Genomic DNA, 17,220 nt, shown 5'->3' on the forward strand with positions numbered 1-17,220 from the left:
AGCACTTGGTGGGCTGTAAACACAAGAGTATAAACACGCCGTGCAGTCACAAACTCCACCAGTGGTTAGAAGCAGTTGGATAAAAGCACAACCATTTCTGCACCAGTCCGTGTCCGTGTTAACACAACCCACTTCCACGAGTCTTACCTGACAGAGTAACATCTGCTCAAAGGGCTAGCAGGCCTTGTAGCTGGATAGTCCGGTACACTGTTGTTCAGCCATGTTTCCACAAAAACAAAAACACAGCAGTCTCTGAACTCGCGTTGGGAGTTTCATTGAAGTTTAATGTAGTCCAGTTTGTTGTCTAATGAGCGGACACTTGCAAGCAGGATGGATGGAACAGCTGGCCGGCTAGCGTTAGCTTTCCACCTCACTTTCGATGTCCCTTTCCCCGGCTAGCGGCATCGAGCGAGACCACAGGCTGAGGTGCTGGTCTCCGTAGCCGACAAAAGCTCACGTAGTGTGTCGAGTATTCCGTCTGTAATAAAGTTTCCTGCATATTCTCTGATGTATCCCAGTGGTACACATGTGCGGTAGTTTGAATGCACATAATTGTTGTAAAAATTTGCTGCTGAAAAGAGAAAGCCTGTTTAGCTTAGCTTTAAGATGGCTGACACGCGATTTGCATCGGCTAGTGACAGTCCCACCCCTTATGGGAGGGTTGAAAACATGCGGAACTAGCTGTCTGTAGTCCACAGCCTCTGGGCAAAAATGCCTCCGATGACACTAAATGCCGATTTTTGCCTCATCAGAGGCTTTTTTACAGACCCATAATACAGAGAAATCTAGTCTCAGGGGGACATGAGGGAGGGAAGCACGGTCATTTGAAAATACTACCGGGTTTCTACTGCTAATTGGTGAAGTATCCCTTTAACTGTTAACCTAAATTCAGAATTTTGAATAATACTATCAGTTAAACAGCATACCTTGACAAAGCTTTATTCAATCACAGACAGAAAATACCACAACGTAAACATCAAGCTTTAAGGAACATTAGTGGTGCACATACTATTGATGATCAAGGCAGTTATGGCCAAAGCTGCTTTGTAAATGAGTATATCTGATAATACTTTTGCCTAGCGACATCAAGCAATCGTTCACTGCAAAAATCAACCAGTTTGATGCAGATTAAAGCTGTATAGTGGAAGGACAATAACAGTGAGCCTTACTCGAAAAGCAAGTTATGCAATCCCCAAGCAAAAGTGCTCCAATTGTACACTGTGTAATTTTACGTCTTTACATCCTGAACTACACTAACATTTGACATAAACTTATTATTATTACTACAGAATTGATTGTCCTAAAAGGTAGACCCTAAGGCTCATCATGGTGTTGAATTCTTGCTGACTCGTTGTTAATGTTGGTAGCAGCCCTGATCGCAGATTTCATAGCTGCCTCAATCCAAGCGTGAGGAAAGGCTGTGTGTTCGCCAGCAAAGTGCACCCTGCCTTCACTTCTGAAGAGCTCTTTAGAGTACTCTAATTGTTGGTATGGTGTGAAGTGTGCGAAGGCGCCCAAGCTGTGAGGATCATCGCTCCACCTCTTCACCACCACCCCTGTGCAGAGAGAACTGACATGCTCCCCGTGGATCTTCGCCAAATCTCTCAAAGCCAGCTCTTTCACGTCTTCATCGCTCAAACCTAAGAAGGTTGATGATGAATTCATTCAGCTTGACATTCAGCTCTTTAGCAAACCAGTGAACGATGCTGGTGACAAAGAGGATGGTGGTTAGCTTGTTACTATAAGGTATCTTTACCTTGTGAGCCAAGACAGTGAATGAAGAAATTTCCTGCTGACATTAACCAACTACTAGAGGTGTGACGAGATCTCGTCCCACGAGATTAAAGTGTGATGAGACTACTCGCCGAGGTAAAAATGTTCTCGCGATATCGGTCACAAGTGCAGAGCAGCCGCCAGTAGACGGAGTCTGACCTGGTTGGTCTTATAATACATCTGGCTTCGAAGATGAGTCTAGCTTGGAACTCTACATCAGCATAGAGGATCCCCTGCATGTTCGCCAAATTTGACTCAGAGTTCACTTTTTCAGAGCGGTAGCAGAGTTGCAGTTGTAAAAAGCTGCCGGTAAAACCCAGCGTTAGAACGTTAGTGGGAACAGCCGCTCTCTCTCTCTTACTCGCGCCTGACACACACAGAGACTGCAGCGTGCAGTTCAGACAGACTTGCGTAGATGACTCTCTTCTTTTTATAATAGAGATGCACCGATTAACCGGCTGGTGACCGGAATTGGCAGATTTTTGATGTGATCGGACATGACCGGCGACAAGCTATTTACAGGCTGTCCGAGATGCGGCAAAGTAATAAATGCCCGTCTTGGCCGGGTGGCGATGTTGCTGCGGCCTCTCGGGCGCTTCTTCTCAAGTCTGGAGAGGATTGCTGCAGCCGTGGAGCGTGGGCCTTCAAACGCACCACCTGCTCCTGTTGTGCCCCTTCCTCCTCCCCCCACTCCATCTCCGTCCACCCGCTCCACCAGGAACGCATCGCGCATTACTCCCGGACCAGATTCCGCCGGAGTGTCCAATCACACCGTAGTTCAACATAACGTCTCCTTAATTCCTCTAATATTTCCTCATTTATGTCATCAACACATCCATGATTCATGGAAATGTTGTGTAAAACACAACAAGCCACAAAGAATGCTACGACTTTTTGAGGACTGTACTGTAAAGTGCCTCCTGATCTATCCAAACACCCTGAAGCGCATTTTCAGTAATATTTTTCTTTGTAATTATGTATGGTTTGCAAAAATGGGAACTGCTGCGTCCGTTTAGATGAGAGAAGTGTATGCGCGTTGTGCCCATGCTACATTATGGCCAAGCATGCGCCCCTAAAATAGCATCTGAATAATGCGCCACTGACTTTAGACTAGCGCTACTGACTTTAGACCAGGTTTTTCCGGTTCAGTGGCAGAATTGTTTTCTGAAACTGCAAAATAGCACCAGATAACGTTTGCGCCGGAACACGCCTCCTCTTTTCGCTGAACCGCCCCCGGGAGCGCAAATACATTCCCTAATTTACAGACGTGCGTCTGTGGAGGGAAACGTCCGCCGTGCGTCGGGTGCAAAATAGGAATGATACATGCGTCGGTGTACAAAGGCAATTGCGCTGAGTGCAAGATAGGGCCCGTAATCTCCGGCAGTTTGGGAAACGCTAAGAATGTTACATCCAATTTACAGGCTTTACATACAATTACAACCATTAGCTATATCTATTATTACAGCTTCTCGTTCTCGTGAGCTAGGTGTCTCGTCACACCGCTAGTAACTACTGTTGATGTAGACAAGACATTTAATGGTGCCACATGTAATATCTTGACGTAACTTTTTAAGTTTTAGTTAAGTAACCAACAAGGCGGTGGCAACAATGGCAGGCTCCACTGGCCTCTACAACAAAATGCATTTTCTGTTATTTTGCAAGACACTTTTATGACAATAAACGGTAATGTATCATTCTATAGATAACAACTTTGAGTCTGTTCCACTGTACGAATTGTACCACCTTTACATTAGGTTAACCATTCATTTCTTTTGGATTCTATCCAAGTTCCATTTTCATCTCCCCTTTAGTGTTTTAAATAATATAACAGTAATAATATCATAATAATACGCATAATATGGACGGTTTTAAAATCAAAATCCACCCCAAAAAGGTGATAGCTTCATAAGCTTCCTTTTAACACAATCATGTTAGTTGGAGACGGGGAAGGGATGCATGCCAATATTTATATGAAAATGCTCAACTGAATAAATTAAAAAAATACACTTACTGGTGAGTTCTTGGGATCCTCATGGCTCCCAGTTCAGCATACCAGCCCTCTTCTTCATTCCTGTAGGTCTCCACCCGTCCTCCAACACGACCACTGGCCTCTAATATCGTTATCTTGCCAAACATAAAAAAACGAATACACGTAAGTAATGTTTCAAAGGTAATAGGTGTGTTACACAGGTGTAAAACTACTTTTGGCATTGCTGCAACAGCTTTTCATACTGCTACTTGTATACAACTACTATCTACTACTACTGCTGCTGCTGCTGCTAATACTACTGTCAATAATGCTACTAATTTCACCGTGCAGTGGTTTTTATAATATCAGCCCATTGCATGTACCTTGTGTCCTGCGTCTTGCAGTAGCTTGGCAGCCGTCAGTCCAGCCATGCCAGCTCCCACAATGACAACATGATGAGATGCATTTATGTGCGGGAGGCCGGTCTTCACAGTCTGCAGCAGTTCATCGTAGTCTTTTTCCTTTAGACAATCAGCCAGATGTCCTTCCATGCGGACAGCAGCAGCAAGGCTGTGGTAGAGAGTGTGAGCAGCAGGAGCAGCAGCAGCACACTGACGGAAACTAAAATCACACAAAGAGAGAAGCATACCCTTTTATGAAACCAGTTTTATTGCTTCTGGGATATTTGGTTCAGCGTACATTACAGTTTTACAGATCGAAAGTCTAGTTGACTGGACACGAGGCACTTCACTGTATTACACCGTGCATCAAATTTACAGACATTTTCTGATGCTGTTATGAAGAGTCAAAGTTTCTCTTCCTACAGGAGTTTCGTTGGGATAAGTCTAAGGCTGTGTCTCATTCCACATACTTCCGTCAGTACACTGCTAATGTGAACTGACCACTTACTTTATTCACACACAGAGCACTCACGGCCGAGCGGAGAAGACAGTCTTATACACAGAAACATGCACAGAGAATCTTCTCACTGGCCTCCCATCTGGAGAACCCCTCTGTCAATCACACAATCACAACAACTAAGTGTCCCACACTTAGCTGGTCTCTGATGTCGGTTAGGCCCCTTCCACAGGTCACAGATGAAGATTACATAACTTGTTTTCCAGCTCTCCTTCGCACGAAACATAACAATTACACCTGGAGAATATTAGTTCTCATGGCCTCCGATCCTGTCATGGCGTCACACCTAGATGTTTCCCATGATCCTTAACACTAGGGTCCCTCATATCACCTTTTAGATGTAACGTGCAATCCACACAACATTGAACAGTATGTAAGATTAGGGTTGTGCCGATATCATCATCCATCGTGATGGCTGCCCGACATCACGATGGAGAGCAACCATCGTGATGTGTCTCTTTCCCCCCCCGGTCAAACACACTAATCCTAGTCGCGGGCGCTGGACGGGAAATTGACAAGTGCGTCGGTCTTAAACGAGCAAAGACACAAAGACAAGATTGGCTGTAGTGATACATTCTCTCTCTCTCTCCCTGTCAGCTGTAGCTCGCTCTACCTTCTAGTAACGTTGGACACAGCGGTCTCGAGCGAGAGAGAAAAAAGCGTTAAAAGTGGAGCGCTATCACACTTTCCATCTCCCCTCATTGGAATAAGTTTGTCGACACTACTCTGTGGCCACAGGAGCTGAGAGAGGAGTTTATGGAGGAAAAAAGGGCAGCAGAACACGGTCCAAGCAGTGCTGGGCACCGCAGCCGACACCAAAACGGTGGCAGTACCAGGTAAGGTTGGGCTGTAATATTCAAATAAAATGTTTTATAATCAAATAAGATACGTTTAATTGTTATTTGCCTGTTATAAATTATGTGGAATAGATTTCCATACGGAAAAAATACTGGTGTGAATGTATGAAATAATCACGGTTTACTTTGCCACGATAGGAATTATTGATAAATGTATTACTACTCAAATGTATAATTAAACTTTTTAAAAATGTACATGTTGGTGTTATTTTGTTTTTTTAAAGATAGCCTTACACAAAAAAAGCATTAATGTGGCAATTGGGTATTTATCACGAGAGATTACAGACTTTGAAATCTGGCAGTCTAGTAGTTATGGAATTCCGGCACTTCCAGTGTTAAAGAAATGCCAATAAACTAGGGTTTGCACGATATTAACAAAATGTGATATTGCGATATCGATTATGAATATTGCGATATCGATATTAATTTCGATATTTTTAAACATATGTAAAATTACAAAAGTTACGGGAAAACGTTTCAAAATAGATTCATAACAAATACAACAAGTTTTCTTACAATACAAGGTTTATTTCAACCGACGGTCATATTGGACTGGTCCAACATGAATAAATAAATAACGACCATGTTTACAGAACAGGACATGTTCTACTGGTTGGACAGTGTAAAATAAATAAATAAAGAGAACAGGACACAACTTTTCTTTTGCTTCTCTGATTCGTTCCGTTGTCTATCTATTTCTTCACTTACACTGTAACTCTGTCGAAATATGCACACACGTGGTACGCTCCATAGGGTTTGTCACGTAGTGGATCAGTGCGCTGACGTGAACTAACATGTGCAAGTTGCACGGTAACTGGCCAATGAAACCAGATCATTACAGCGTTTCAAGTGGGCTCTAAATCGAACACAACTAAGCCACACAGCCAACAGACGGGATACAGCACTCCACAAATAAGCTAAATATTGCATACTTATTGCAACACTTTCGATATAATATTGCGCAACGTCGTGCAATCATGCACCCCTACAATAAACCAGATCAAGACTATTCAAGCTGGTCTGAACAATATTCAGGGATCTGTGTCCTCTGTGTCTGAGCAAGTCACGGAGCTCGAACATAGGGTGAGCTCTAATGCGGATAATATTAATGACCTGACAAAACATGCAAACACTCAAAAGGAAAATGCCTACCTGAAGCATAAAGTTGATGAAGATGAGAATAAAAGTTGGTCCTCTAACCTTCCTTTTATTAATGTTCCGGAAAGAAGTGAGGGAAGACACACGATTGCCTTCATGAACCAGATGATCCCTCTACTTTTCGGCAAGGAGAACTTCCCCACTGTGCCGGTGTTACAGTTTAAGTGGTGTCTGAATTAACTGGTGACGTTGTTTGAGAAGTGACGTAGGCATGGCATAAGGAACGCCTACGTATTGCATATTTTGTTGCAGACATGCTTCAGAATGTAGTTTGAGACATCACCATTCTTCACATTGATTCACAGGGATCTCTTCAAACTGCTAATGTAAAATTGAACGAATAATCATGTGGGTGACTGTATCAATGCCTATTCAAAACACTGTAAACGTCAATAAATCGTCGAAATGTTCACGTTGTCATTCTTATTTGTACCATGGTTGTGCATGTACGGGAAACAGTATGAGGTGCTTGTTGATGAAGCGGCTCTAACTCACAGTGGCTGTGGTAAAGTTACACTGCGCCCAGATGTTTCATATTCACCGTTAATCATCACGTGTCAAATTTAGACTAGTTGTGCACCACACAGAATTTGACAGATATGCCGACTTTATGACTTTAATTCCTCGAAGAAGCAAAGATTTTTTTATTATTCAGGCTGTGAAACAAGTTATGGTGAGTCTGCTGGGTTGCAGCTGCTTTTAAAAATGTAATGTTTGTTTTTCATGACTTGCTAAATTCTACGATGGCTAAGAAACTTTTTTGTTAAATACAAGCATGTCAATAAACTGAACATGTCTGGCTCATATTTTGATTGTCATTTCCAGTGTGGCCCTTAGTGAAATTGAGTTTGACACCCCTGATTTAGACCTACCAAAATCAAATCCTCAACATAGGCCACAAGACAGGTTGGGTGTGAAAAACAAAACAACCAAACAAAAGTTAACACGTTAAAATGGTACACAAAACCAAGTTCAACATGCAAACTCTAGGTTGTCTAAGGTTTCCCCCTTTTAATTTAGTCACCACTTAAACTGTAACACCGGTCACCAGGTTAAAGTTAGTTTAATGTTTAACATTTGTCGGTTTTCACGGATTATACCTTCAATAGGTCCGTGTCAAAGGCTCAATTTCACTCAGTGTAAGGTGTCTGATACATATTACAGGTGGTTTGATGCTAATATATTCATAAATGAGAAACCTTTTAAAATAATACTCTTTAAATATGCATTTATTAGTCAGCATATCAGGGATATTGATATGGTATTTTCAAAGTATTAACAGCTGTGAAAGTTGTCAATATATTCATTAATAAGAAACATGTTGAAACTACCATCTTTATTGGTAAATATACATCTTTATTTATCTTAATTATCTTTATTATATTTTTACTAATTCACAAATGTGAAATGTTTAATGGCTCTCCCTCTCTATAATGGAAGTAGTTTAATACTTCTATGTTGAACAGCAAAAAAAAAAGGTACTAAAGATTGAAATAGTGGGTACTGCAATTTTACGACGGTCCCTAAGTACGTCTGTTGTGACGGGCGCGTTGGACAAGACATTCAGTTCTTTGCGCTCTTAAATGCATCATAATTTTTTGGGATTTTTAGTTAAAAATAAATGTGAAACGTCTGTCTAAATTAGCGCTCCAACATACCCTGAAACTGAGTGAAATCGAGGCTTTGACAAGGACCTATTGAAGGTAACACCTGTGAAAACCGACGAATGTCACACATTAACCTAACTTCACCCCGGTACACCACCGGTCATCCTAAGGGCTCACCGCTCTCCCACGTTAAGCTACAGCACCCGATCTTCTCCGGGACCTATCCTGGTCAAAGTCTTACATTTCCAGGACAAAGTCAAGATCCTATGTCTGGCCAGGGAGAGAAAGGAGCTCACCTACACTGGCGCTCGAGTCCACATGTATCCCGACTGCAGTGCTGGTCTGATCAATCAACGTCAGCTTGATGCTGTCAAAAAAAAAAAATCTGTGCCGGTGGAATTAAATACTCTCTGGTGTATCCCAGTACCCTGAGAGAGTAATGGTGGATGAGAAGCCCAAAGTGCTCCGCTGTTCTGATGAAGATGAGACATTCTTCCGGGACTTCTCCCTCTCCTCCCCATGAAAGCAACGCTTCCCGTGAGTAGATCCTGCAAGGTTCCAACCTCCTAATTTCCTTGTTTGACTGACGTTAATCCTTCTACTGGATCGCGTTGTGCAACTGGAACAGTGAATATATTATTTCATGAACTTCAGCTAACTTTTTTGTTGTTGCGTTACTGGCAAACAATAACTTTTCTGCAAACTTTATTTTCGCCAGCCTACTAGACGCCATGATGGCATGTTTGCCGTAAAACTGTGACGTCGGCGACGTCAGTCAAGACTGTCGCAACGTTGTAAACTGTAACATTGTCGTAAAACCATTGGATGCTGAACCCTGTTCAATTCTACCTTTGTATGTAATATAACGGCCCCTTTCTTTTCTCCATTTTCTCTCTTTGTTACTAAAACATTTTTTCTTCTTTCTCTCATTTTGTTTCCTGATGTAAGCATTAAAGCAGCCTTAGACTGTGGTTATGTATTATAACCTTTTATTTACTTCTTTATTTATTTTTTTCTTATTTTCTGTGTGTGTGTGTGTTGTTTGTGTGTGTGTTGGTTGTTTGTCTATAATCTGTATTGTAGGGTCTTTATAAATTATACTATGGTCTAGACCAACTCTGTAATCTACTACTCTGTAAAGTGTCCTGAGATAACTTCTGTTATGATTTGACAATATAAATACCATTGTTGAATTTGATTTGATTGAAACATGTAGCAGTACATCAATACAACTATTGTAGCAGTGCAATTAGCTAAAATATCTCGCAATTAGACCACTATATATATATATTATATTCGAACACACCGTTGACTGAGGTTGCAGTGAATTTTGGCCCCAAACTGTTAAGAAGTACGGTTAGAACTGTTTAGGACTGCAGTTACTCGTTTAACTAATAGAGTGGGGAATTGTGATGTTAAATCCCACCTGGCCATGGTCCCAACTACTCTAATTACAATAAAATCTTTATTTGTTCAACACGGTCATTTGTATTCATGGTCATTACGAAGAACCTGACAAAACATTTCCACCAAACTGCTGTCTGTACACACTTTGACTTCCAGTCAGCACTGAATTTGAATAAACACCTGTCTAAGTTAGCAGGTTATTTGAATCCTGTCAAACATGAGGATAGGAAATATCTTAACACCACGAGCGATTCAAATGCAAATGTTTGAATGTAAACATTGCATTATGACAGATATTAGCAGAAAAAACACAAATCTAACAAATTATTCCAGTTCAAACATTTCGTTCCTGAAATATCCTCACTGTGGAAGAGTAATGTGAAAAGGAAATTTGCCTGCCAAGATTAAGAGTATAAAGTGACACGGAATCCATCATTTGTTTGACAACATGCAAACATAACCTGTCCTGGGGGCCATTACTTCACTCAGACACAGAAGCATTAATATATCTTTGGCTCAGAACGAGTGAATAGCAGTCGGTGAGTTTGGATGTGCAGGAGAAAGATCAAAAAACAAGCACTGCTGAGAAGGTGGGTGTCCTTTAATTAAGTAACAGTTTTCAGTTAAAATTATTTCATTGCTTTTCCTTGGATATTAACCAACACTGTGTCAATGTTTATGAACATTAACACTTAGCATTACCATTTTCTAGTCATTGACTCAAGTTGGGGAAAAACAAGAGACCGTAGCCTTCTGTAAATTAACTTGTCCATTTTTATTTTAACTTTACTCATATATCTTTTGAAGGTAACCACACAAACAATACCCAGTAGTGTTTGCCAGTATCTGAAAATAAAATGTAATTGTGAAAAAAAAATCTGAAGTTTTATTTTTAATAACTTTAATCTCAAGAAGGGACTTTACTTAATTAGATATTTTCATAAAACGTGTTTTGTAACATGATAAACATTTTATGGAAGCACATGTCTGCCAAGAAAAGAACAAAACAAAAGTGGTGAAAAGTTATTAATTATGAAAACCAAAATTTAAAGTCATCAAATTTATTAAGATTTGACTTAAGTCAACATTATGTCCAAAATGAGACTAAAGTCAAAGCGATAAGATAGTAAGGCGAATTGTGACTCAAAACAGTGATATTTTGAGTTAGGATCTAATTCTCTTGATGCCGTTGCTATTTTTATTTTTGTCCTAGAATTTCATCCTTTTATTTCCATAGAATTAACTTCCCTAAGTTCCGTCCATGAAACTTTTAGTTATTATTTCACTTTATTTAAAGTTATGGTTCACATTATTAGAAAACTTTCATTGTTATACTTGCATACAAAATTATTCAATTTTAATAAAAAACTTCATGTTAAAAAAAATCATTTTAGCACTTTTGACACAAAATAAATGTATCTCACTGAAACAAGAAAGCATTTGTTGTTAATATATAACTCAGTATGTTGTAATAAAATTCAATTAACTTTTAGATAGACTACTAACTGCATATTCTCATTATAAAGAAAAACTGTTTTTGGGGAGATTTGGTGACAGTAATATACTGCCATACTTTTACACGGAAAAGTCTCAAAAACAAATTCCAATTGGCACATGAAGTGGGGATGGTTGTTGGACTGTTGTGGTCAGGTTAGCATACTCTGCTGTCATGTAGTCACACATGCCTATTACATCTGCATACAGTAAATACTCTAATACTAATTTTAAACACAAAAATATCTATTGTTACTATAGACAAAATGTGCAATGGATAAACAAAATAATGTGTCATAGTTTTAAATCACTTTAACCCTTAGATGCATAAGTCGGGTAAAAAATGACCCCAGCGGTTGTTTTTTGTCTTTGTAATTTTACATTTTTATCATTTAATCTTCCATGTATTCCTCAAATAGGTTGTCTTTGACATGAGGCCATTTGGATTTGTATCTAATTGTTATATTTTTTAAGTAATTGCATGTTTTGTATCAGTACCACACTTTTCCATACGTGGAAAGCATTTTCTATGGAATTTCAAAGGTTAATTCTAGGAGCCTTTGGTTTTTATCAACTGTGACTGTCAGGTATACATTTACTGTTGATCCACACATCTAATGCCAGCAGTCTCACCACCCTGAAGGTTATTTTTACTAAATGTTAACATTATTTTTAATACTCTCTACCAATTACTGATCTGATCAATGCTACTAACAGTGCATTAGTGTATTCCTATGTGAAACAGTGCTTACCAAAATCCCTTCATGTTTACTTTACTTTACCTTAATTCCCTTACCATGAGTTAAGTTATACAAATACTTTAATAAGTTTAAGTTCGAAGTATTGTTCAGTAGTAAGTAGTTTTTTCAAGAGGCAGTGATGTGGTTAGTTATATAATTTCTTACTGGTAACCACCAACATGTCAGAAAGGTCTGTTGGCACTTTGACATTTCCAGTTGAAAATTAATTTCAGTGCTCAACATTGTGTCATTCAATTATAATGTATCACGATGACAGTCAGCCTTGATGAAACTAAATATTGGTGTGTTTACATTTCCTGTCAGTAGCTGGGATGCAACCATAGACTGTAAATATTATGGCTGCAACTTATGGTTATTTTTAATCAATTAAATGTTTAGTCTATGGAATGTAACAATCCAATTACCATTTCAAAATGATTTATTATTTTTAGTAGTGGCTCTAAACCTGCTAGCATTTACAGCATTTCTCAGTAGTTCGTGAAATGGTCACATTATTTAATCTATAGATTCATGTACAAGGACACGTTTTTCTCAATTTTTTGTGTTGGTGAGGACGATTTTTAAACTAATGAATTTCAATGGGAAGCATATTTCGTGATCACAGCACCATTACAGTAGCGAGTAGTATTAAATGCAGAAAATCCAAGTAAGGAGGTTAGTTGGGATGGTGGATGGTTCGAACAACACAGGACTTTCACCCCGGAGACCGGTGTTCACGTCCCGCATAAACCCCAACTGTCCCGTTGTTGTGGCGCGTCGGCATCCCAGAGACCGGGGATTGCATCCCGGCGTGTGGCATGTCCTTTCACCGTGCTTCTTTTCCTAAACCCAACCGTCCGGTTGTTGTGGCGCATCAGCATCCCATTGTTGTGGGGTGTTGGCGTGGTGTGTCTTTTCCCCGTGCTTCCTTTCCGAAACCCAACCTCCATATAGATGCTTCCCATTATATGCTGACCACACAAATAAATGACATCCTCAGCAACGAGATAATCGTGTCTGTGTACACGAATCAATAGATTGAAAATAACGTGACCATTTCACGAACTGCTGTGATACCGTGCTGCCCTTAGGCATGCACACTATGTGAATATACTCTTGATCACAATCATGAGGTGTCTGTGTGTGTGTGTGTATGATATTGTATTGTTAAGTAGTAAGTCGTTTTTTGACTTAAGATAGAAATTTATTAAGTTTACTGCATAAAACGCATTCATTCTAATTGGGGTCATTTTTGACCCCACTCATGGAAGAGTGTAGGTATTGGTAGGTCATGCATCTAAGGGTTAATCGTCTTTGAAATGATCTCAGTTAATTTATTTCTGTTCCTCTTGTCTCCCTTTTTTCCATAAAAGCAAATCCATAAAAAAACATTATGTCCGTCAACTCCTCTTCCTCCCAATTTTACACCTGCCAAAACTCCAGGGCTGGACTTCCCCTCTCTGTAGCCTACATCGTCAATAAAAACATCCTCCTCCTCCCTCTCTCCACCCTCGTCCTCTACCTGGGTCACCAACGATGGCGGCAACAGCGCTCCTTTGCAACAACGAACCACTCTGACATGTTCTCCTACAACATGGCTGCTCTTGAGCTAATCTTTGCATTTGGAAGCATAGCCTTCTGTTGTGGTGTATACACTAATATCTTAGAGTTGGTGAGAGTAGGGTTTTATGTGTATAATATGGTTTTCCCTGGAGAGCTTTTCTTTCACATCCTGACTTGTGCCGAGCGCTACCTGGCTGTTGTTCACCCCGTCACCTACATGGGGCTGAGACAGTCGGGTGGAGTCAAGATACGAAATATCAGCATTGTATGTGTTTGGTTGCTGATCTTTGGATGGAGTGGTGTAGCAAGTGGTACTGACTTTCCCTATATCTCAATGTTATGTTTGACAGTCTTCGCTTCAGTTGTCGTATCTTTCTTCAGCCTTTCGGTTCTCCGTGTTCTGATTCGTCCAGGGCCGGGGGAAGTGGGCGGGGACAGGGAGCGGGTTGATCAATCAAAGCAGAGGGCTTTTCACACCATCACTGCCATAATGGGAGTGTTGTGGTTGTGGTTTGCAGGGTCCTTTGTTGGTCTTGTTCTGAACTACTCACATATGCTAAACTACGATGACGGGTGTGTGGCACTGGTTACTGGAATCTGGTTTAGTCTGCCCAGCAGTTTGGTTTTACCTCTGCTGTTCCTACACAGAGCAGGAAAATTGCCTCGTTGCCATTAAAGCAATGTCAGTGACACTATAATTTCACTTCAGACTATAAAAAGGAATTAATTTTAGGAATTCGTAGCACAGAAGTTTAGAGTTGTTATTATTGGACAAAACAAAGGAAAGAGAGCAAGTTTTATCATGTCTATAGAGTAGTTCCACCAGGTTTTCTTGGAGTTTTCCTGTTATATTTGTGGGACAGAATTACAGGGCTTGCAGCAGATTTTTCTTCTCGCAGCAGCTGTGATTTAAAGGGGTTACATGTGACTTTCACCAAGCACACAAATTTGTTTTCTTAAGTCATTTACAAAATGAGTATTTTTTTCTCTTGAATCAATAATACATTTATATTGTATCAACTATTGTGTTTACTGAGTCACACTCACAAATTACACATTTCTTAACATGTGAATTATATTCATAGGATGTTCCTGAGAAAACAATATTGTTTAACATAAACATCCTCAGTATATCTACGTACATGTATCTATAATGTAATGAAATCATGTTTAACCTATGTGGCACATAAAGACCATTTATCCCTCACCTGGAAACTTAAAATGTATGTTTGCATCCAACTAATAAAGCTGGCCAGAATTGCTAAACATGCACACAGAGAAAAGGAGTATTGAAATGACAAGGATGAAGTAATGGACAAAAAAACTATTAATTTTAGCATATAAATCAATAATTTGAGAGCACAAATGAAACTAGATTAAAAGTAGAAAATTTGTATGATCACATTTTACAGTTTGTTTCTTTGTAATGTGCTGACTGTTTTTGTTATGTTTAAATCAGATCAGATGTCAACTGCCTGTTCTTTCATTCTCTGTATTTACCATTTGTCAATGATGTTCACTGTAATGGACAATTGCTATATACAATCACCAAAATAAAATATTTCTAAATGGGCGCCATTTGTTGTGGTTTGGTTTTTGAAGATTACCTGTGTTATGCCGATGATTGTATCTTGACTAAATGCCTTCTGAAAATGTTAAAATTCCTGATGCACATAAAGTTTTTAAGTTAATTAAAGAGTTGTTAATTATTAACTGTTTAACAACCAATAAAACAAATTTTGACCAAAAAGGATTTTTGGTTTTATAAATCTGACTTTTTTGGGGCGTACGCCATTTTGGGCTTTTGGGTGTACGTACACTTATAGTAAGGATCCTACGCACAGTTTTATAAATGAGACCCCAGGTCAGTATCCAACATAACTTCATAACCTGTCTTAGGCAAGAGAGTAGTTCAACTCTGTGTCTCCATAGGTGACGGGAGAGATAACAGCAGTATGATAAGACAGTGCTGCCTCAAGCGCTCCCATCCTGCCAAGGTCATAGAGGAAGTAAACACATAGCACATTCTGTCCGTGCCGAGGTATTTGGGTTAAGCATCTGTGTGGCACCCGCAATATCTTCGTTGACATTGAAGGTTCATCTAAAGTTAATCCCTCTAGCATGAGTTTTAACATACCTTCAGGTAGACAGGAACTTCAGAGAGTTGGGACGACACAACATGACATCCTGGTTAACCTGTACGGCCTGCCTAAATTTTCTCCAAAGTCGCCCACTGATTCAGCACTCAATGCTGGTGGAAGCTAGAGGCAGTGGTGGACTCAGCCCACCTACACTTACTCTAATTACAATAAAAGCTTTATTTGTATAACAAGATCATTTTGTTATGGGTTTGGCATGTTGTTCTGTTTTGTCTTATTGTGTTGGTCTGTTTTGTATTTTGCTGTTTCCTGTTTTATTGTGATAGTCTGGTTTTCTGTGCTGTCTTGTCTAGTTTTACTTCCTGTGTTTTCTTGTATTTGCCTGATGTTTCTCACCTGTTTCCCAGCCCTTGTGTCACCTGCCTCTTGTTACCGCATTAACCTGTGTATTTAGTCTTTGTCTTCCCCTTTTCCTGTGTCAGATCATTTTGTGTTTGTGCCTGGTCAGTTTCTTCCTGTCAGTGTGTTTCACTCTTGTGCCTGCATTCAGTATCTTCCCAGCGGTCTTTTGTTCCTGTGAGTTTTTGCGCTGTAAGTTTGTTCCAGTCTCTGTTTTTGGTCACACCCTTTTCCTCGTGTTTTTCTTCATTTTGGACATCAGTTTTGCCTGCTTTTTTGGACTCCTTGTGTTGTTTTTCCCTGCTGGATTTTTGGACTGCTTTGTTGGTATTTACTCTTCATTCTAATAAATCCTTAAGCTCAAACTTTTTCCTGCCTGATCTCCTGCATTTGGGTCCACCATTCCCTGCAGCACATAACACATTTGTTCTTATGGTCATTACAAAGCACCTGACAGAACATTTCCAAAAAAGGACTAGCAAAGTACAATTAAATTGTGTTGTAATAAACACCATGTATTAAGTTTGTACATTTAATGTTGTATTTTGAAATCCTGTCAAATTTGATGGACTGGAAGTTAATGATAGGAAATATTTTAAGCACAAAAAACACATCTGAAATATCACCACTGTGGAAGAGTAATGTGAAAAGAAAATTTGCCTGCAATGATTAAGAGTATAAAGTCACACGGAATCCATAATTCTTTTGACAACATGCAAACATAACCTGTCCTGGGGGTCATTATTTCACTCAGTCACAGAAGCATTCATATATCTTTGGCTCAGAATGAGTGAATAGCAGTCGGTGAGTTTGGATGTGCAGGAGAAAGATCAAAAACAAGCACTGCTGAGAAGGTGGGTGTCCTTTAATTAGGTAACAGTTTTCAGTTCATATCATTTCATTACTTTTCCTTGGAAATTCACCAACACTGTGTAAATGTTTATGAACATTAACACTTAGCATTACCATTTTCCAGTCATTGACTCAAGTTGGGGAAAAACAAAAGACCGGTAGCCTTCTGTAAATTAACTTATCGTATCGTGTTTTAACTTTACTCATATATCTTTTGAAGGTAACCACACAAACACTCAGTAGTGTTTGTCAGTTTCTGAAAATAAAATATAATCGTTAAAAAATAATCTTACGTTTCATTTGTATTAACTTTAATCTCAAGAAGGGACTTTGTTTAATTAGATATTTTCTTAAAACGTGTTTTGTGATTGTTTTTCCGTAACA

The 17,220-nt window shown here is 39.5% G+C and overlaps 1 pseudogene; it reads right to left on the reverse strand.

Moving 5' to 3' along the window:
• Nucleotides 1-923: 923 nt before the first annotated feature.
• Nucleotides 924-17,220, reverse strand: part of LOC120572545 — a 37,398-nt pseudogene continuing 21,101 nt past the window's right edge.

This window comes from Perca fluviatilis, chromosome 14 (genome assembly GCF_010015445.1).
Source record: "Perca fluviatilis chromosome 14, GENO_Pfluv_1.0, whole genome shotgun sequence".
Taxonomy (NCBI): Eukaryota; Metazoa; Chordata; class Actinopteri; order Perciformes; family Percidae; genus Perca; species Perca fluviatilis.